Source organism: Pogona vitticeps, chromosome 5, assembly GCF_051106095.1.
Source record: "Pogona vitticeps strain Pit_001003342236 chromosome 5, PviZW2.1, whole genome shotgun sequence".
In the NCBI taxonomy this organism is placed as follows: Eukaryota; Metazoa; Chordata; class Lepidosauria; order Squamata; family Agamidae; genus Pogona; species Pogona vitticeps.
Window position 1 is genome coordinate 138,991,520 of NC_135787.1, and position 22,811 is coordinate 139,014,330.

Sequence of the window (22,811 nt, forward strand, 5' to 3'; positions counted from 1 at the left end):
CTCACCAGCCACGACCCCCTCCAGCTCCTTCTTCACTACCACCAACACCAGTAGCGGAATGAAGAAGCGGAGAAGGGAGGGAGTGCCGGCAACTGCCTAGCCAGGGTGGGGTAGGAGGGCACGACATAAAAAAAAAAACCCTCACAGAATTTGCCTTGCCAAAGGAGAAAAGTCTCCACAGGTACATGCACACACACACACACACATGCACACACACACACAGAGGTCCAGCAACCTTCCTCTGAGAGCCCCCCTCAAAAATAGGCGCACTCAGCAGCAGCAGCTACCCTCACCACGACAGAGGAACAAACTTTGCGAGGCGAGCCCAGGAAACCTCCAGAGCCGAGGCGGCTGAAGCAGGAAGAAGAGGAGGAGGAGGAAGCACTGTCAGGCACTGAGGCGGCCGCTGGCCGGGCTGGTGCTGGGAGTGCCGAGAGACAAAGACAGCCAGAGAGCTGCTTCCCTGGAAGAGGTGGCGGCAGCTGCTGCTGCTGGCGGCGTTGTTGGAGGCTCTCTTCGAGGATGGGCTGGGAACGAGCTCTGCTGTCAGGCACTGCGCGGCGATGGCTCAGGCACTCGGGGAAAAAAGGCTGGCAGCGCACCTCACTCGCCGGCTCTCCCCCAAGACCGCGCCTCTTGCACCCTCCATCTGGAACTGCAGCCTGCCAGCTGGCAGACAGGCGGGCTGGCTGGCAGGATGCAGTTTTGGATGGAGGGTGCAAGAGGTGCTGTCTTGGGAGAGAGCCGGCGATTGAGGCCAGGCTTTTTTGACTCTTGACAGCAGAGGACACTTGGCGCTTCGGAGGGGGCAGGCAAGGCAGGGGCCACAAACTATCATGTGGCGGGCCGCAAATGGCCCCCGGGCCGCATGTTTGAGACCCCTGCTCTAAGATTTCTAGATATAAAACATTCAGGCATGGTTTACAATCTTTCTTTTTAGTGGTGTAGTAACGGTCCTAAAGGAAAACCTTAAGAAACATACACCCTCAAACAGTAAAAAAAAGTGTAGCAGAAAAGTTGCTACTATACAAATCACAGGAGGTGAAACTGTCAGCAAACAACAAGAGCTAGAACCACAACAGCAAATTACAGGAGCTAAAACTGCAATCAGTACCTCAGAGGTGAAAATATACTAACATCTTTACAAATAAAAGTATTCCAGCTACATGTGAGACATTCAGTTGACAGTGAGGTCATAATTTAGGATCATACTAAGCCTGCAGAAAAAGGCCTTTTGTGCCAAACAACAGACAACAATGTGAGTTCCAGGCAGGACTCTTTAGGAGGAGCATTCCATGACAAAGGATCTGTCTTGAAAAGGCCTGCCTTGTGTCTAGTCTCAAGACTTTAGATTAAGGAGGTTCTCAGAAATGTCATTGATGCATGAGTTTGTTGTTTAAAAAATTATCAGCTTTGTAGATTAAGGAGGTTCAGATTTAAAGATATTTGAATCTCAGAGTGCACATTTATAAAACTCTCTGAGAATTTAGAGCTGAGAATTGCATTGAAACAATCAGGAAATGCTGGTAAGTTAAGTACATTTTAGTACCATAGTTTGGAACATTTATGATTTGTAAGCCAGAATTATGTTGTGTTGCTGTGTTTGCATAACTCAAAACATTGTTGCCAATTTTGAGCCAAGGCAGAAATAATATCTAGGAACCTTTTCCATAGATACAGTTGCATAATAAAATTTGCAATATCAATCAGTCAGTCAGTCAGTCAGTCAGTCAGTCAGTCAGTCAGTCAGTCAGTCAGTCAGTCAGTCAAACAAACAAACAAACAAACAAACAAACAAACAAACAAACAAACAAACAAACAAAGCATATTACATTTTACTTAATTAAAATTAACTGATTAGCTAAAATCTTTGTTTATAACCTGTTATTTTGGAGCTCAGTCAAATACATACATTGAACCAAAGATTCAAATCATAAATCATAGAACCCTCTCCAACCTCTTGACAATATGGGAACTCACAACTAAAGCCTCCGGACAGACAGCTATCCAACTTCTGTTTAAAACCTTCCACGAACAAGAGTGTATCACCTTCCAGGGTAGTCAATTCCATTGTTAAACAGCTCTAAGAAATGTATTCTCAAAGGCTTTCATGGCCGGGATCTGATGGTTGTTGTAGGTTTTTTGGGCTGTTTGGCCATGTTCTGGAGGTTTTTCTTCCTAATGTTTCACCAGTCTCTGTGGCCAGCATCTTCACAGGACAGGAGTTAGAACTCTGTCTGTGTTCTGGTGTAGTGTGTGGGATAGTTGAGCATTTGTAGCTGTGGGATCAGCTTTTTGTCCTTTTCAGGAGATTGGGTGATTATGATGATCAGGGTGTTTTTTTGTTATGGGTGTATTGTTGTGACAAAAGGGGGATATGACACTGTGATTGATGGGTGTTGTTAGCTAGTCTTTTGTGTTCAGTCCTTGTGGCTGGGTAGAATTTTTTCACCTTTTTGCTGGCTGTATTTTTAATGTGATATGTTACCACGCTGAAGTCTGACCGAAGCAGGACAGAGTAGTACCATTACTTCTGTTGATCTGGCTTGCTATACATCTGTTGATGCAGCCTAGAACTGCATTTTGCTGCCACATTAACATTGTTCAGTTTGCATCAAGATTCCCAGGATCAAATTCCTCAGGCTTCCCAACTTCATTCCCAAGGGAGAGTTATTTGAGTACCTCTTGCTTTGTAATATGAAACATCTAATTTGCATTACACCTACCTGGCAGCCTGGGACTTTGCAGAGTGTACAGAACATTAAACGTTTCAAATAGAAAATGGTATATTAATAAGTAAATGTAATTTTCTATAATCTTCGAAGTCTGCAGAGAATAGGGTTTCATTTATTATTCAAGGAAAACTAATGTAACATGGAAGACATTTAACTCTGTACCAGTCTTTTGTAACGTGCTTAAGCTTAGCACAACATGTACATGACTAATGAAACCTGAAAGCTACTTCTGTTTTCATCAGTTGATAATCCCTGAAGTACAACAGTCAAACTTGACTCCCATAATCATATTTGTTGTTGTTTACACTGCGGCAGATCTAATTATTCTTGGCAACAAGAACAGAGAAGTCCTTCTCTCTCTCCCTATCTTTTACTTAGTTACTGATTGACTGACTGACTAACTAACTAACTAGCAATGATCAACAAACATTAACGAGATACTAGATGAAGAACTGAAAATAGAATTGGATTGAAACATGCTGCTATCAAATGATAAATCCGTTGTTAGTCCTAGCTAAAGTGGACCAAATAAAATCATTGGAACTTGTATTACATGTGATTAACAAGTCTCATTTGTTCCTAAGGCTATACTGCAGCTGGGAAAAACCATGAATTTAGCCCAGAGATTCAGGTCCAAAGTATGCCACTGATTTAGGATCTTCCAACTTGACATAGACCAGTAATGCAATATGAATTAGTCTATATGCATAATAACAGCTTGTATTATTCTCTCATTAATTCCTTGTGTGCGTTACAAGATTAAAAAGAACTGCTTAGTTAACTTATCAATTGCAACAAGGTTAATGCTTCAGGGAGGATCAAAAACAAAACATGGCCAAAGTGTCTGTTCCTGTCAACATTTGGTATGTTTTGCCCTTCTTGCCAAAATCTTTAGTAAACACTGTGTTTTTGTTCTGTTTCTTTATCCATTCGTCTTTAAAAGCCATGCACATATGATCAGTCATCACATTTGCAGCAGTGACTTTGCCATCTTTTTTTTCACTGAGTGGAGCTGCTCCACTCTTCAATTACAGCTAGTAAACAGATGGGGACTGTACGTACGTAAATACTGACTCTTTTTGAAGAGGCTTTCATCAACCAGGATTCTGGGAACTGTAACCAAGAAGTCTTAAGTCCATAGAGAGGTTTTTCAGCACTCACACATGGGCTTCAGTAAGCAAGTGGAGCAAGCATTTGCCTCTAAAGAAGCAGGAAATGCCTGGAAATGGTTACGTTCTGAGGTGTTTCAAGGGATTATGGGATTGGTAGCCTCTCCAAATTTATAATTCCAAAAATTTGTATGTAGATCTTTTGTTGTTTGGCCTTCATATTAACATTAAAAAAATGAAATCCTGGCCATCTGTACTCAGTGATATAAAGCAGGTTATGAGACCTGCAAGTGACATTGTTTCATATAGTTGGTCCCACCTGTCATGGGTGACTGTCTTCTTGAGATAGACGGGGAGGTACACTATTTGGATTTACAGAGTATGAGCCACTGATAACTCACTTTAGAGTTATCATAGGATCCTTGCTGATGACTTTCAGAAGGGATTCTTAGTTTCTAATACTGGATTCCCTAAACTGCTCTGTTGTAGTTAAGGGATGCTGAGCAGAATATGTTGTTTATTGTCATTTTCACTCTAATGCATTGTTACTTTCTTGATGTTGGAATCAATTCTATGGAGAATATCCTCGCGGAAGCAGATGTTTGTGCCTGCTGGTCCCGCCTCCCTTTTTTTAATACATTTCTTTTCTGTCACAAGTGCATCTGATTCTGACAACCACATTTTCAGTATTTCCCTTCATGTATTTGATGTGGCAGGATTTCCAGTGCAGGTAACTATAGTCGTCAGTGGGTTTGTTGTAAAATTGTCAGTGACAATTTTGTTATTTTTGGTGATCAAGACGTTGAGGAGAGCCATAGATAGAGTTTCAATGGTGACATTAAATCTATACTTGATTGTGGGGAAACACACACATAGACACGCACATCTGTTTGTTCATTGGAACTCTCTGCTCAATGTTTAACACTGACATGAAACTCTTAATAGACTTTTCTTCGTATTTTAAAGCAAATTGGTTTGGAATATCGAATGCAGAATGCATCACACCTGTGGGTTACGCACCTGTGCAGAAGCTTATTTTGGAACTATTTCAGAGCTGAGTTTTGGCAGGAATTATTCCTCTTGTTTCTTTGCATGTGTTCAAGATCATGGGTCTTGACTCTCACTTTCTCCCTTCTTTGTTGACTGCCATTGCAGTGACATCGGGAGAATTTTTCTTTAGTAAAAAAAAAAACAGTAGGTGCAGCTGACTCCCTCATATTTTTTATCCCATTCTTTCTCCTCCCCAGTTCTGGAGCCCCTGGTTCCAAAACTGCCCTCCAGCAGGGGTTGGTGTGCAGTGCATTGTGCCCTTGCCCTTTTCCCCTTACCTCTGTGCACTCTCCGGCAAGCAAGAGAAAATAGTGGGAGCTATATGCTTGAGTAGGGAGTCTCATGATGCAGCAGTTAAATTCCTGTATTGCAGCCAGAACAATCTGCTCACGACTCGGAGTTCTATCCCAGGTAGATGGCTCAAGGTTCACTCAGCCTTCCATCGTTCTGAGGTCAGTAAATTGGGTACCCAGCTCACTGGGGGGCACTGCTTAATTAACTTGTAAAACTGCCCAGAGAGTGCTTTAAGCACTATGGGATGGTATATAAACAGCATGCTTTGCTCATTTTAGTGTAGCAGAGCAAGAGGGCCTCTTGCCAAAACCTTCAGGTCTAGAATGTCCTGAAAGAAGCTTTGGAGAGTCAAAGAACTTATATGCATGCAAGTACATGTGATATCCTTCTCCAGAGTCAATGGACTCCACAGGATGAAAAAAGGTTCTCCACTCCTACTCCCAACAATATTATGCATAGGCAGTTGTGGACCCTGGACATAATGAACTTACATGACACTCCTCGTTCCGTGCTAATATCTCTTCCTTGACTTCATCATGTGGTATGTTCTTTCTTTCTTTCTTTCTTTCTTTCTTTCTTTCTTTCTTTCTTTCTTTCTTTCTTTCTTTCTTTCTTTCTTTCTTTCTTTCTTTCTTTCTGCTTGCTTGCTTGCTTGCTTGCTTGCTTGCTTGCTTGCTTGCTTGCTTGCTTGTGTTTATACCTCACCTTTCACTTATCCTGCTGATAGGACTTCTGGGCTGCCCCAACTTCTCTTTTGAGTGTGCCACTATGTCTCAAACATGAAGATGAAATATTCTTGATCAAGGTCCAAATCAGTAGGGTTATACAGTGGTGCCTGGTTTTACGATCGCTCCGTTTAACGACGAAACCGCATTACGATGAACTTTTTGCGATTGCTTTTACAATCGCTTTACGATGTTTCCTATGGGGGAATTTCGCTTTGTGATGATCGGTTCCCTGCTTCGCGAACTGATTCTTTGCAAAACAATGATTTTCAGACAGCTGATCGGAGGTTTCAAAATGGCCACCAGGTAAACAAAATGGCCCCCCGCTGTTTTCTGGGATGGATTCCTCGCTGCACAGGCAGCGAAAATAGCTGCCCTATGGAGGATCTTCACTGGACAGTGAGTTTCCAGCCCATTGGAATGCATTAAACGGGTTTTAATGAGTTTCTATGGGCTTTTTAATTTCACTTTACGATGTTTTTGTTCTACAGCGATTTTGCTGGAACGAATTAATGTCATAATGCGGGGCACCACTGTATTCTGTTGTTAGACTGAACTAGAATAGGCTTATTGACGAATAAAAGTAAAGGTAAAGGTTCCCCTTGACATTTAGTCCAGTCATGTCCGACTCTAGGGGGTGGTATTGATCCCTGTTTCCAAGCCATAGAGCCAGCATTTGTCCGTAGATAGTTTTTATGGTCACGTGGCCAGCGCGACTGGTCACGGAACACTGTTACCTTCCCACCGTGGTGGTACCTATTTATCTACTTTCATTTTTACATGCTTTCAAACTGCTAGGTTGGCAGGAGCTGGTACAAGTGATGGGAGCTCACTCCATCATGTGGATTTGATCTCACGACTGCTGGTCTTCCAACCTTTCAGCAGAGAAGCTTCTGTGGTTTAACCCACAGCGCCACCATGTCCCTCTATTGAAGAATAGCACTGGGTACATCAACAATTGCTTAAGTCCCATTGAGTCAATGGTCTGCTGTAGTTGGAACTAACAAAGGGGTTTGAACCCCTTTTTCAGGAGGTACTGTCCTGAAAGTAGTGTTAGCTGCATCCATAGCACAACGTAATTTTGTCTTTACTTTGGTGGTTAGACATCATTTTTAATAATAGTAATAAAAAACTGAACCAGAGCAGATTTAAAAAGTTTTATTTATAGTTTCAGTATTGCTGAAAACAATACCCCAATTTTTCATTTTCAACGGTGTCTGCGCTAAGATACTGTCTATGTTTCATTTCATCTTGAATTCCAGAAGGAAGTGTGCAAAAACCTCCATGGGCATGAAACTGAAAGTTCTTGTTTATATGATATTGTTGTTTTTATTGACTGTAAGCTACTTTCAACTTTCTCTTTCCAGAAAAAAAGGCATTATTTTAAAAAAATCAATAAACCCCCAAGCCTCAGAAACAGAGGAATTGCATAGCCCCTGCACACATCTGACTATGCTCTCCGAACCTTTCCATCCCTTCTGAATGAAAGCATAGGCAGAGTTTGTTTTATGCATTCTCTTGGCCAGCCCCATCCACATCCATGTTATTGTTAACTGGCCTATTCAGGGCCACCAATCATGTGGCCAGGTGAATTATAGCAGGTTGAGCAACAAATGACCCATGGGTGGCTTACACCCTGGCTGATTTTCAGCCCTGAAAGTAATCTTGCTTTTGGTGCCGTACCACTGAAATCTGGTAGTGCAACTGCATTGGGGCAAGAGTGGGGGAAGTTGCACTACTGAATTGCAAGTGGCTAGGTGGGATGGACACACATACACACACAAATCCCCATTTAAAACTTGAAGAGATTCTTCTCAAGGATGACTTTGTTAAAGCTGCTGCACTGCTGAATTTTAGGAAGAGGCACAAAGCTTTAGTAGGCTGAGGTGGCAGTGCATTCCCCTAACCCCAAGAGGTTCCCTTCCTTGGCACACCAAGGGTTTATAGAGCCTTCCTAAGATTCAAGTTGGTTGGGCATTATGCAACTTCCTTTCTTCCAAAACGCGGGAAATTCCCTAGGCTCTATTTGGTTGTCTGGAGGTGGGCATGTGGCCTTCCAGGCATAGTCAATGACAGTTTGCAACATGCGTGATCATTGAGCATCTTAGTTGGGGTTGATGGGATCCAGAACCCAAGAACATCTGAAGGACCAGATGTCTCCTATCCATCCCACTAAGGACTTCATCACAGCTGCGTCTAAATGGTGGGTGTTGATAAAGACTGGAATTGAAAAACGGAGAAACATTTTCCATGTTTCTGTGATTTGTCCAGCTGGTTGACATAAGAGGCTCCATTTTGTCAAGCATACCTATTTTGATATGGAATGTCAAATGTACGAAAATGTGTTGTGGCTGTAGTAAAAAAGCCAAAATGCACCAAAAATAGCCAGGGGGGAAAATGCCAAGTGAGCTTTCCTCAATCAGAGTTGATTATACTATTTATAAGCAGATTCCTCTTCACAAAGCAGCATGGTGAGAATTTAATTTGTAATCCTTGGATAATGCAGTAGGTGTTTCTTATCAATTAATTGAGAGCAATTAGCTTGTTTTGTAGGCTAGAGCTGGAAAGAGGTGAGAGCAGGCATTTTAAGTGTTACCCCACCAGGGTTTTCTGTTGATAGATTCAGGCAGGTTATAAATATTTCAGGACTGTGCTTTTGCTTCGCAGGAACTAAGGCTGCTGCCAACAGCAGAAGCCACAATAGGAACATAACACAAGAAGCCTGAAAATCCTCTGAAGCAAACTTGCTCTCTTTTTTCTGAAGGCTTACAACACAAGAGTGTAATTGGAGCAGAGTTGTTCAGAGGAATCAGACTGTCATATACCCTTGAATTATCAAAATTATCATGGTCAGGGAAGGATCCAAGGGCTTTCTCCCAAGAGATGTCATACCTTATTTTGGGAATCTGGGGAGGAGAATTAACCAGTTTTGTTTAGTTGATAAGGGACTTCCTGCTTGTTGTTGCCAGCTGAGACCTGCTGCTTTTCTTTGTGTTATTTATTCGCCTGTGACAACTGGACAAACTTTCCAGGGGCATGCATACGTCTGTCTGTTTTGGACTAAACTCAAATGCTTTGTAGAGCACATGTCAATGGAAGATACACACTTAATTCTAAATTATTGAGATGATTGGGCTATCACAGGGTTGTGGTCGGTGAAATCCCAGGGCTGGTATGACATAATTTCTATATTTTGAAGAAGATATGTCTATATTTTGAGGATAAGCCACAGATCAGTAGAAACAGAAAAACTCAGGATCAGTTACTTTCACCTCCAGTTTATTTATTTGCTTATTTATTTTAAAAAGGCAGCTGATAAGTTACAGCAGCCAAAAAAGGCCCCATTTTCAAAATGTTGTAGGAGAGAGGAAGAGAAAAACACCTATTAAAGTATATAGGGCCCCATTGGAAATATCATTGCTGTACGTCTTGCTTACTTGGAAGGCAAAGAGCAACAATTTCCCAGTTCCAGTCCAGACCATTGCAGATACTAGTGGTTAAAAGCCCCATTCTCTCATGCCACAGTGTCAGTCTGGCTTCTCCTTTTCTCTGCAGTACCTGTTACATAACAGCACTGATGTTACCTGTCTGTCATGGGTTTGGAGGGAAAGTTCCATCCTATGGGGAGTGGAAGGCGGGACATCAGGAGGAGGGGCTGTACTGTATAAATATGTGATGCCTGTGTGGTGAAGAGGAGATGCTGAGACAGACTGTGAGACACTGGGTTGGGACGAAGCAGCAGCTGGGGAAGAAGAAGCTGTTGTGGGAGTCTGGGTGTCTGACAGGGTACTACTGTGTGTCAGAGTACCAGCCTGAAAGGTTCAGGGGTCTGTTGGTTAGCCAGAACTGATGGGTTCAGGGTCTGTGCTTTAAGTTAAAGGTTCTAGGTGAACCAAACTGTATGCTTGTGTGTGTGAGAATAAGCCACGTTACTTTATTTTATTCACCCGATTGTTTTATTTACCCTGTTTGTATTTAAAATAAACCTTATTCTTTTATTGTTTAAAAATCCATCCCTGGTCTGTGTGACTTATTATAGGGAATGGTTGGTGGCAGCTTAGTAACTGTGTGATAGATCCCAGTAGGGGATCTATCACACCCACATTGATTGGTGTCCAGCGTGTGGGATACGACTGGTCCAGTTGTCCAGCGGTCCAGCAAAGCCTTGGCAAGTGTGCCCAGAGCAAGGGGGGTCTAGTCAGGGACAGTCTGAGGCGCGTAGGTAATCTTCTAGGTGTACCTCACGGGGAGGTGCGCTAGTAGAAGAACGTGCCAACTGGGGAGACTTAGATTAAGGTGCTCTGAGGCAACCTAGTTTTGGCGGGAAAAAGCTGAGGAAAATCTGCGTAGCAACAGTGAGCTAGCTTGCCAGCTGAGAGGCCCAGCAGAGGGGGGTAGGCTCTGACTCGATACTGTTGCAATTTAAGTGCTGAAGAACAGCAGCAATCTCTGGGGAGAGCTGGTTCTGAGGAAAAAAAGGAAAAAAGTGGTCGTTTTATTCTGGGGCTTGACTTTTTAAAGCAGCCTGTTCTGAGGGGGGATTATGCCCTTGACTCGAAGCCAGATAGCAGACATGAGTGAAGTGAAAGACCCCCAGATTGACCAAGGTTCTGAGGATGAATTTGGCTCAGTGCAAGGTGACAGCACAGGAGAGCAGGACCCAGAACTCAGAAAATTGCTCATAGCCCAACAGCATGAACTGAGGATGAGGCAATTGGAAAAAGAAGAAAGATTAGAGAGAGAGAAAATTGCTCTGGAAAAAGAAAGAATGGCGTTTGAATTAAGAAAACTGGAAATGATGAACCAGAACAATAATAACAATAGGGATTCTGAGGGAGGCCAGTTGTCTAAGGCTGACCTGAAGAAATTCCCTGTGTACCACAAGGGAGATTGTCCTGAGGTGTTCTTTTCCTTAGTGGAAAGAGCGTTTGTGGACTTCTCAGTGAGGGAAACTGAGAAGATGACCATCATGCGGTCTTTAATCAGTGGTAGCCTGGCTGAGGTTTATGCCGAGATGCCTGAGGAATTGATGAAAGATTTTGCAGAGTTCAAAAAACTGGTGTTTGCAAGACATGGGATAAATGCAGAGCAGCTGAGACAAAGATTCAGGTCCCTTACCAAGAAGCCAGAACAGACTTTTACCCAAGTGGGGGCCCAATTGGTGAGGCTGCTTGAGAAATGGCTATCGCAGGAGGGAACAGAGACCTATGAACAGCTTAAAGACTTGATAGCCCTGGAACAGTTCTATTCAGTTCTGCATGGGGAATTGAAATTCCAGGTGAGGGAAAGGAAACCGAAATCTGTGGCAGCAGCCGCAGAAATCGCGGATTTTATCTCCCAAATAAGAAAGCCCTTGGGTGAGGGGAAATCTGTAGGTAAACCCAAAGAAACCTACAGCAAGTACTCTCAGGGACCAGGGAAAAGCCAGCAAGGGGGAGGGGCCCATGGTGAAGGGAAGCCCTCAGGCATGAAACCAAGCCCTCAGAATTTGGAGGGAAAACCGAAACCAGAGGAGAGAGAATCCAAATACACTAGAAAATGCTATTTCTGTCAGGGAAAGGGTCATCTGATCTCAGAATGTGAGAAATTGAAGCAGCTAAAAGGGATGGTGCCTCAGAATTCTAGTGGGACCAAGCCAAAAGCTGTGTTCTGTGTCCAGAAAGAGCAAGGCTCAGTGTCACAGAGGGAGCCTGTTGCCATGGCTACTCAGTCTGGGACAGCTGCCTCTGCTGATCAGGCGGAGGAAAATGGTCCTCTTCTGGAGGTAAAGCGCTGCTTGCTGATAAAAACAGATTCTCAGTTGTTTGAGACAGCAGGGGTGGACGTAGGAGTACTTGACCGTCAGTATAGGGGGCTGCGGGACACTTGTTCCCAGGTAACCCTGTGCCATCCAGATATTATTCCTAGGGAGTTTATAATCCCAAATGAGAGCATGAAGGTGGCAGGGATTGAGGGGCAGATAATCTCTCTGCCAGTAGCAGAGGTACCTGTCAACTTTCAAGGCTGGAGGGGAGATTGGCGGATAGCGATTTCATCGACTCTGCCAGCAGCCGTGCTCGTGGGAAATGACCTGGCTGAACATGTGAAACGGGTGCTAGTGATTACACGCTCACAAGCCACCACAGGGACAGTTCAGGGGGGTAATGATGAGCCAGAGACGGAAGCAGGTGGGGGAAGTTCAGAAGCTGTGGTGGAAACCTTAACCACAGACAGCAGATTTGGACAGGAGCAAAAGGCAGACGCCACTCTCCAAAAGTGTTTTGAACAGGTGACTGACGCCCAGCTAACACCTGAGACCCCAGTGAGATTTCTGGAGAAAAAGGGGATTTTATATAGAGAAACCCTGAGGAATATCTCAAAAGGGGGAGATGGGATCAGAAGTCAGCTGGTGGTACCTGAAAAGTATCGCCCCATGATCTTACAAAGGGGGCACTCTGACATGTTTGCTGCACACTTAGGGGTCAACAAGACACAGCAGAGAATCACACAGAATTTCTACTGGCCTGACATAGGGAAGCAGATCAGGGAGTTCTGTAAACAATGTGATGTGTGTCAAAGGCAGGGGAATAACCGCGATAGGACCAAAGCAAAGTTGTGCCCTTTGCCTGTGATTGACACTCCGTTTAAATGCATAGGGGTGGATATTGTGGGACCTTTGCCCAAGGCCACAAAGAGGGGGAACAGGTTCATCCTAACAATTGTGGACCATGCCACAAGGTATCCTGAAGCCATACCCCTGACTAACATTGAAACTAACACAGTGGCCGATGCTTTGGTGGGGTATATGTCCAGGATGGGATTTGCCTCAGAGATAATCACAGATTTGGGCGCATCGTTCACATCAAAGCTCATGAAACGCTTATGGCAGATCTGTGGAATTAAGCACAAGGAAACCACTGCTTATCATCCTGAAAGCAATGGGTTAACTGAGAAGTTCAATGGGACTCTAATGCGCATGATTAGGGCTTACTTGGCAGAGAATCCAAACAATTGGGACCAGAAGCTGCAATCCCTTTTGTTTGCTTATCGATCAGTGCCACAAGCCAGTACCGGGTTTAGTCCATTTGAACTTCTATTTGGGAGACGGGTGAAAGGGCCCCTTGATTTGATCAAACAAAATTGGGAGCAGATCACCCAGGATGACCCACAAGACGTTGTGACTTACATAGACACCTTGATGAATGACCTAAAGCGAAATCTAGAGCTGGCAGCAGAAAACCTGCAAGCTCAGAAGGTCAGACAGAAAACATGGTATGACCGCAAAGCTAGAGAGAGGCACTTTGACCCAGGGGAGGAGGTGCTTTGGCTTAGGCCCTGCAGAGAGAATAAGCTGCAGCTCAAATGGGCAGGACCATATAGGGTCATTTCCAAGATGTCAGACCTGAACTACCTAATAGAGCAGGAGGAGAACCAAGCAAGGAGGGTGGTTCATGTGAATGCCCTAAAACCCTACTACAGAGGGGAACAGAGGGTTTTATTCGCGATAAAAGCAGCTGAGAGTGAGGAAGCTGAATTACCCTTCTGGGAGGGTAGAGGGGAAGTAAAATATAACCCAGAGGAGGTAAAGATCAGTCCTGCACTCACCCAAGACCAGCAGCAAGAATTAAAAATGCTGCTTAATAAATATCAGCAGGTGTTTTCCAACAAGCCGGGGATAGTGAAGGGAGTGATGCATCGGATCCACACAGGGGATGCACCCCCGCAGGCAGTATCCCCATACCGAGTAACGGGACCCTATAGGGACAAGGTGCGGAAGGAGTTGGACGAAATGCTGAGGGAGAACATAATCGTCCCCTCTTCTAGTCCTTGGTCCTCTCCGATAGTCCTTGTGGACAAGCCTGATGGGAGCATTAGGTTTTGTGTCGATTACAGGAAATTAAACCGTGTAACCACTCCTGATGCCTACCCAATGCCCAGGCTAGACAACCTGATTGAAACCATAGGGGGTTGTCGGTTCATCTCATCATTGGACCTGGTAAAGGGATATTGGCAATTAAGAATTGATCCCAGGGATCAAGAAAAGACTGCCTTTTGCAGCCCTTTTGGTCTCTATGAGTTTCGAGTCCTGAGCTTTGGTCTCAGAAATGCACCAGCCACATTCCAAAGGCTGATGGACCAGACCTTGGCAGGGCTCAGTGACTTTACAGTGGCCTATATTGACGACATAGGGATCTTCAGTAATACCTGGGAAGATCACCTGATACACCTGGAGTTAGTGCTGCAGAGGTTAAGTGCAGCAGGGCTAACAGTAAAGGCCAGCAAGTGTCAGCTGGGTAGCCCAGAAATAAAATACTTAGGTCACATGGTAGGGGGAGGAATGATAAAACCCCTGGAGGCCAAAATAGAAGCTGTTCGTGATTGGCCTAGACCCAACACCAAGAAAAAAGTCAAATCATTTCTTGGGTTGGTGGGCTACTACAGAAAGTTCATCCCGAGGTTTAGCGAGATTGCGGCTCCGCTGACCGATCTGACGAGGAAGAGGGCTGATGACCGCATCCCGTGGACCAGCGACTGTGAGGCGGCGTTCCAGAGGTTGAAGGAGGCGCTAATCAACTATCCTGTCCTGCGTGCTCCAGACTTCGACCGGGAGTTCATCATCTACACCGATGCGTCTAACAGCGGGGTAGGAGCAGTTCTGTGCCAGGAGGATGAGAATGGTGACCAGCATCCAGTGTCCTACCTGAGTAGGAAACTCCAAAAAGGTGAGAGACATTTGGCAACCGTGGAGAAGGAGTGTTTGGCCATAGTCTACGCGATCCAGAAGGCCAAGCCTTACATCTGGGGAAGACATTTTATTCTGTGTACTGACCATTCGCCATTGCAATGGTTAAAGACAATGAAAACCCACAATAGCAAACTTATGAGGTGGGCTTTGAACTTACAGGACTATGACTTTGAAGTGAAGGTGGTCAGAGGGTCAGTGAACTGTGTTGCTGACGCCTTATCAAGAAGACCTGAAGAATGAAGACGGCGAAAGAAACATGGACTATGTGTATATAATGATGACAAAAAGTTAAATGTACCTGGTTTTTCTGAATTTGGTTTGTATGAATAAAGGTAAATTGATGTACTGTATATGGTAAAATGTTTAAATGCATATTTGCTATGGTTAACTTGGAGTGTAAGTATATGTAAGTATTATCTGGTATGTATAAATGTTGTTGTGTATTTTATGCAGGTTGTTTTTTTGGTGAAAAGCACTTTTAGCTTTCCCCCTACAAAACAACTTATAAAGAGGGGAGGTGTTACATAACAGCACTGATGTTACCTGTCTGTCATGGGTTTGGAGGGAAAGTTCCATCCTATGGGGAGTGGAAGGCGGGACATCAGGAGGAGGGGCTGTACTGTATAAATATGTGATGCCTGTGTGGTGAAGAGGAGATGCTGAGACAGACTGTGAGACACTGGGTTGGGACGAAGCAGCAGCTGGGGAAGAAGAAGCTGTTGTGGGAGTCTGGGTGTCTGACAGGGTACTACTGTGTGTCAGAGTACCAGCCTGAAAGGTTCAGGGGTCTGTTGGTTAGCCAGAACTGATGGGTTCAGGGTCTGTGCTTTAAGTTAAAGGTTCTAGGTGAACCAAACTGTATGCTTGTGTGTGTGAGAATAAGCCACGTTACTTTATTTTATTCACCCGATTGTTTTATTTACCCTGTTTGTATTTAAAATAAACCTTATTCTTTTATTGTTTAAAAATCCATCCCTGGTCTGTGTGACTTATTATAGGGAATGGTTGGTGGCAGCTTAGTAACTGTGTGATAGATCCCAGTAGGTCTGGGTTTGTCACAGTACCTTTTTTTTTTTTTTAAAGAAAAATACTTTGCCCTTCAGGGCCTATCATGTGACAAATGTCACATCTATGGTTTAGCCCTTGCTGAGCAATAACAATCCTTTGAATGAGTTGCCAGGATGTATCACTAGCGGTGTATAGAAGATGAAGACAATGAGTACGAGTTCTAGAAAATGTCAGCTTCCCAAAGTTGCTCAAATGCTGTAAGATCTATGACTGAAGAAGAATTCTGGAAGGCTCAACTTTGATGGCATTTTTTTTTACTGATCCACTAAAATATATTACCCAAGCCACAATGTTGTGCCACTGCTGCAATATCTTGCAAATTAGCCCCACATTCCTACTTACAACCCCAAACTTTTCCATGCCAACTTAACTTTTGAGTCTTTCTTTTCTCATCATTTGTGCTGTGGCAAGAAGAAAAGACAGTTTATCTCAAAGATAAGTCATCATAGCTCTGTACATCAGCTTGAAGGAAGGGATCCCTCGTGAATTGCCGTAGTTTGGGAGATGCTGTTCTTTTCACTGAATAGTTGTCGAGTAACATCTGATGAGCAGAAATGAAAGTTCCATTTTGTTCCTGTATTTCAAAGTCAAACAGAATGAAAAGCTTGTTCACAGATACAAGGTGCCTGGTAATGGCCCTTTTTGTACACAAAGAATATCTTTGACACATATGTTTTAATAATCAATATTTTATTTACAGATCTGACTATGTGATTTACAGATCACAAAACAGTAAAAGAGTGTATGATAAAGGATGACTTGTCTAACATATACACACATATGTAGGATAATTGAAATCCAGTCACAGAACCTGTCCACACTGGCATATATTTATGGTACATGTAACCCTGATGGGCACTCTTTGGCACAAAAAAGGGCCTCATCCACTTGTGTGTGTACTTAGAATGATCCATCCTTTACCTTTAACAGCTATAACACACTTTTCTGGCACAGTGGTAGGGCATGTATTCTTTTTTGCTAGATTCATTGAGATGCAAAATAGCCCTTTGTTTAGCCTTCACAGACAGGTATTTTCACCAAAATGAAAATGGGGGTGGTGTTAACTGACCACCCGGTAATATGGTGGGTTGTGGCATTAAAAGGGAGGGTAGACAAAATCCCTCCTCTATTTTCATCTTCTTTATTTTTAATATTTCTCTGATGCAGTGAAATTCTAAAACCATGCTAGTTTGATGAATTGCCATTTGATAATGCCACTTATTTTTAACAAACAAAGATAAATACAGCTTCCTGAATGTAATCTAAAAGCAGGGAAGGGGGCTATTTTGACTGCTTGGGGTCTGCCCCCACAAGGCAGCCTAGCTCCAGCAGAGCCCTGGCTGAGGGGAAAGGCTGGGAAAAAGGAGGTTACCTCCCTTCTGTCTTCCCAACCTTCACACCAGTCTTCTTCCCTCATGCTGAAGCCTCCTTGTTCATGAACAAACAGGGCGAACCTTGCCTTATATGGATCTGTAGCACAGTCTCCAGTGTGGGCAGAATGATTGCTCAAGTGAGAATTAAACTAGATCACACTTAAGATAACCTTTTAAGTGCGGACTGGACCACACCAAATATCCCAGTGTGGACAGGCCCTCAGGGATGATCAGGCTGCAGTCATAGATGTTCTGACGGATGCCCTGCTTTGAAAGTTTCCACAGCTTCCTCTGTAATGAAAATATTGACACCCTCAAGTAGTATGATCAACTGAGACATTAGTTCAGTTAGGGATAACTGAAAGACTCACAAAATGGGGATAATTTAATTTGTCTAGCCTTCTGAGGAAAACTAGAATTAGAAAGAGCTGTCTGTGCCTCATCAAAGAAACGGGAGCAGTGTCTAGTTTTTATAGCAGGGGCATGGAACCTGTGACAGAGTAGATCCGCACAACTGCTAGGTTGGCAGGAGATGGGACAAGCGACGGGAGCTCACTCCATCACGTGGATTTGATCTTACGACTACTGGTCTTCTGACCCTGCATCACAGAGGCTTCTGAGGTTTAACCCACAGTGCCGCCACGTCCCCACAACGTTCTTCTAGTCATTGATAAAACAGATTCCAAGTTTGATAGTATTCTAAATCTTCCTTCCCTTTGATTTTTAATGTCAGTTTGTCCATTTCTGAGCAGTCTAGTATCTTTTTAATTATTTCTTCATCTGGAGGTGAAGTGACTATTATTAAGCTACTTGGTCGTATCAGAAATTTCCACTGGAAGGAATTAAAATAGGGTTGTTTGAAATCTGATATGCCATTTGGATGTGAGGATAGCACCAAATGTCATACCACACTTCTACCTGACCCCAAGTGACTCTATTTAGCCCACTCCAAAAGAGTCCATGTAGACAAGCCCTTTGTCTACCTAACTATTTGGGTAGACTCTTAGTCTACTTGATAGTCCTTGCTAGATTGTTGTGAATATAAGTGATCTAAAAAGTTATAAACTACATGACACACATCTAAGTGTCATAGAAATAAAAATAATATTTGTCAGATGGATCATTATTTGCTACTTTGTCACCCATAACCTCTGAAAGAGATAATGGGATTGTAAATACAGATGTTGAAGAAATTCCTAGTTGTTTATCATCATCATCATCTTTAAAAAAGAGAACACATACGGTTCCAATGGGTAATGAGCAAGGAAATATCACAATGCCTTACCTTTTCTTTTAAACAAAAACAGCAAAAGGATTCTGTCACTTAAAGGGATGCTTTCAAAGATGAAACAACTGGTGAACTATCAACGCTGGTTCCCATTGCAGAGTTGTGCACTAAAAGCTTCTCTCATAAATTCTGCCTTGCTTCCCGCTGCTCAAAACAGCCAGATAGATGGAGATGACCTTGATGGGAGAGTGACCCATGTATCAGTGCTGCAAATGCACAGCGCTCACAGACGTCATTTCCACATCCATTGTTTCACTGTGCCAGCTCTAATAACCTTGCCAAACATTGTAATGTTTTAAAGTGTTGCTGTGCCAAGGCCAAGTACTTTGCTATTCTTGCAGATGTGACTCAGGTGCTTAAGATGATCCAATTGTTTCAGAACGAGTGGCCTTGGCTTGGATTTCTTTTTCAATACTGTCATACTAGAGATGTGTGCTGGGATTTGGATGAAGCCCAAATCTGACTCAGTGGGGATGCTTTGGGTCAGTTATGGTGTTTTCCAAGGTTGAAGTGGGCTTCCTTTCAAAGGTGTCAGAATCAGAGCTTTTTTTCTTGGCCAGTGCTTTTTTTCAAGAGGCAAAAAAGAGCAACAAATACATTTGGAATGTTGTTGCAACATTTTTAAGTTCCATGGGGCTATTTGCTTACTGTTGGTGAATCTTATAAACACAATTTCACAAAAATAAGTCTTTTCTTATTTGCATTTATATAACAGACAACATGAGCAATTAAAACAACAACAAAATATTACAATTTGTGTATCCAGATCCTTGGCAACAGCACCAATACAGGAGTTGTTTGTAGAATTCAGAAAGTTCAATGGAGGACTGGTTGTTTGCCTTGGTTAGTGACAGAGGTAAGCTAAGAGAAGAGCTCCCTTTTCATAAGTTTAAATGGCAATTCCAAACTTAATTGAGGGATTTAGGATGATTGCCATTTGGGTGACAACACACACAGGTAATTAAACAGTATGAACACCACACACATAATTACCAAACAAAGCAAACTAGTCTGCAGTATCCCAGAGGTGAAAGGAGTTTGTGCTGTAAGACTCAGATGCACACATTAGTTAAATATTTTCCTCTTCTAGTCATGGGCTACTTCTGATATTTGTCTTTGGCCTCAGGGTTGTTGTTCTGTGCCATTAAGCCACCTCTGACCTTATGAATGGGCAATCTCCAAAATGTCCTCTCCTCAACCACCTTGCTCAGCTCTTGCAAACTTCGTTTAGGGAGCCAGTCCATCATGTATTTGTTCTTCCTCTTTTCCTGCTGTCTTCCACCTTTCCCAGCATTTTTTACTTTTCTGGAGAATCCTGGTATCTCATGCTATGCCCAAAGTAGAAAAAGGCCCATTTCAATGTTTTTGCCTCCAAAACCAGGAACCACTTGTTCATCTTTCTACTAGTCTGGGCAGACCTTGGGGTGATTCCTGACAAAGCTTTTTCTGAGCCTCATTTTTGAGCAACAATAGCTCTTTCTGTCTTTTTGTCCTACAATTTCCACCAACACCAAATAGATAGAATAGCAAGTGGTAAGGAATTGTGGAAGATGCCATCCAAAGATCTAGATGGCCAAAGCTTCTTCATCTTTTCTTCTGGATATTCATCAGTATCTTCCCTTTTCTATGTAAACTGGTACAATCAAAGAAAGCACATTTCCTATTTGAATAGTTTCCTATGTTGATAAAAATTCATCAGGACATAAATATTGTGGAGTGTTCAGGGACAGTGGTTCCAATAGGTGACACCAAGAATACATGACATTTCTTCAGACTAATGACATATTTCCTCTGAAACAATCTCTTTTTTTAAAAAAGAAAACAAAGTATTAAGTAGACTCAAACTGTAGAGAAGTTGGTCAGGTCTAGCATAGAGAGATGAAATCAGCATGTTTCTGAAAATTGCACATAGGGCCTTTCTACATTTCTAAAAAAAACACACCCCACAATATGTAGCATTTTTATTTTGCCAACTCGAGTCATGTGGTTTTTTAACTTGTATCCTGTGTTTCTACTTAGTAATTGAAATGTGTATTTTCTTCTGTTAATGTACCGATTTTGGAGACTATAAACGTTCAACTTGTGTTCTTAAACTGGGTATACATGGAGAGGCTCCCTTTTAAAACTGGGTGTAAGGTTCACAGTGAGCTTAAGTCAATTAAGAAAATAGCATGCTAAAATAAACGGCGCTCTGGTGGCTATTTATTTTAACTCTCTTCCTAAGAAAATAAAATGAGTCAGAGGAGAATAAACACACACACACACACACACACACACAAACGTATCTGCATACAGTCAACCCTTGATTTACAAACCTCCCTACACACAAACTTTTTGATTTACGAATGGCTCCGTTTGCAAAAATTGGCATCAGCTTGCGAATGGAGCCTCGACTTACAAATGAGGTTGAGGGTCCGTTTGCAAGTCAATGCCATTTTTTTGCGAACGGAGCCGTTCATCACCTTCGCAGCTCTGCGCACTAAATTCGAATTTCCTGCCCTTTCTCCCTGCCTTTTTGCCTTCAGAGGTCTCAAAGGGCTTCCTCCGATTTTGAGCGGAAAGCCCTTTGAGAGCTCCGAAAGCAAAATGGCAGGGAGAAAGGGCAGGAAATTCGAATTTCCAGCCCTTTCTCACTGACTTTTTGCCTTCGGAGCTCTCAAACGGCTTCCTCCGATGTCGGGGAGAAAGCCCTTTGAGACCTCTGAAGGTGCTGATCATGGTGGTGGGGAACCCCAGGGAGGTCTCCCAGGGCTTGCCCACCACCATGGGAGACCTCCCTGGGGGTCCCTGTCACCACAATCGGCACCTTCAGAGCTCTCAAAGGGTTTTCCTAGTGTCTGTCCCATCTTGTCCAAAGTTTTTCCACTTGTATAAAATTGTTTTTAATTATATTGTTATATTTTGTTGTAAGCCGCCTAGAGTGGTCTTAATTGACTAGATAGGCGGGATATAAATAAAATAAAATAAAATAAAGAATTTCCAGCCCTTTCTCCCTGCCTTTTTGCCTTTGGAGCTCTCAAAGGGCTTCCTCCGATGCCGGGCGGAAAGCCCTTTGAAAGCTCCAAAGGTAATTTTTTGAAATGCTGGAACGGATTAATTCCGTTCCCATGCATTTCAGTGGAAAATGGTACTTCGACTTACGAACTTCTTGACGTACGAACGCCATTCCAAAATGGATTGCGTTCATAAGTCGAGGTACCACTGTATATCTATATCTAAAAAACAATACATATTGTAAAGCTTAGCCGACAAGCAGTCTTGTATAGTAATGGATTTCTTTAGGCAAGATCTTCTCCATATTATTCATTTTACTCCTTTACTTTCTATTTGTTACGAAGTTTTTATTTTCCACCATTCATAGAATAGGTTCCAGCTTTCATAATAAATTGATTTTTCTTGTTCTTTTAGTCTCTTTGTTAATCCGTCCATTTCTGCACATTCTAATATTTTTTTGATAATCAAGTCGTCCTTTGGTGGGTCTCGCTCTTTCCATACCTGTGCCCATGCTAATCAAACTCAGCACAGTTTTTAACACAAATCATATCCTAGGTTTTTTGGCTGTGTGACCAAGCATATACTTACTTTTCTTGTGACCATCTAGTTGCTGCAGAGTACAACAGTTTCTTGTTTTTATCAGGAGGCATTATATTTTATTTATTTATTTATTATAGCAAATTCCTGGGGAGGTAACAAATATGAGTCACTATCCATGCTGTTCAGGAGCCTATTCTTAATGTTCTTAACCTATTGAGAGCAGTGTGAAGTGCCCATTAAAACAGCGGCTTAAATGAGCCACATCTGTCTTGTGTTTCTTGTATTTATCCTCTTTTATGATCTGAAAAGCAATGTGTTTATGCAGATTAGAAATGCCTTAAAAGTAATTAGGAGAAAAATTTGTTATAGATCTCTTCACCCTCTGTCTGATTACACCAAACCACTGTTTTTTAACTGGGAATTTAAGGGCAACATGCTTTCCTAGAATGAAAACAACAACAACAGTATGACCAAAAACAGATTTGCAACAAGAGTTGTGTGTGTGTGTGTGTATAGATATGGCCCAATGGAAAGGGTATCATGTCTTTTGTTTACAGTGCCATCCATGCCCAAGAAAATGCCAGTCTGTAGACAACTTTGTCCAGCACACCTTTCTTAACATTGAATGTTTATCCAACCATGAAGTTCCGCACCCCTGCATTTTGCAAATTTGCTTGTGTTTGTTCTTTTATTATTTGTCACTGAGAAGTAAGCATGGGTGTCATTTGTACGCCAAACACAAGGAAGTTTTGAAGGAATGCAGTCTCAATATTGGAAACATTTTGCCACCTAAGCGTGCTGCTCTTATCTCATGGTGTTATGCTCTTGAACAGCTGGCAAGTCACATTGCTTGCCCCCTGCTGCTGCCAGTTTTGATTATTTTTACATTTAAAACACAGTATCTCCTCCG

General features: G+C 42.8%; 1 protein-coding gene and 2 long non-coding RNA genes across 7 annotated transcripts in view; 1 reads left to right on the forward strand and 2 right to left on the reverse strand.

Moving 5' to 3' along the window:
- TMEM117 (transmembrane protein 117) overlaps nucleotides 1-22,811 on the forward strand; it is a 277,135-nt gene that overhangs the window by 65,774 nt on the left and 188,550 nt on the right. The gene's annotated exons all lie outside the window — the stretch shown is intronic.
- LOC144583315 (uncharacterized) overlaps nucleotides 1-22,811 on the reverse strand; it is a 71,383-nt gene that overhangs the window by 17,161 nt on the left and 31,411 nt on the right. The window lies entirely within an intron of this gene.
- LOC144583316 (uncharacterized) lies at nucleotides 15,730-18,496 on the reverse strand. Its single transcript, XR_013537038.1, has 2 exons — nucleotides 18,365-18,496; nucleotides 15,730-16,280 (listed from the first exon to the last, which is right to left on the reverse strand). It is a non-coding gene; the product is annotated as an uncharacterized LOC144583316 (long non-coding RNA).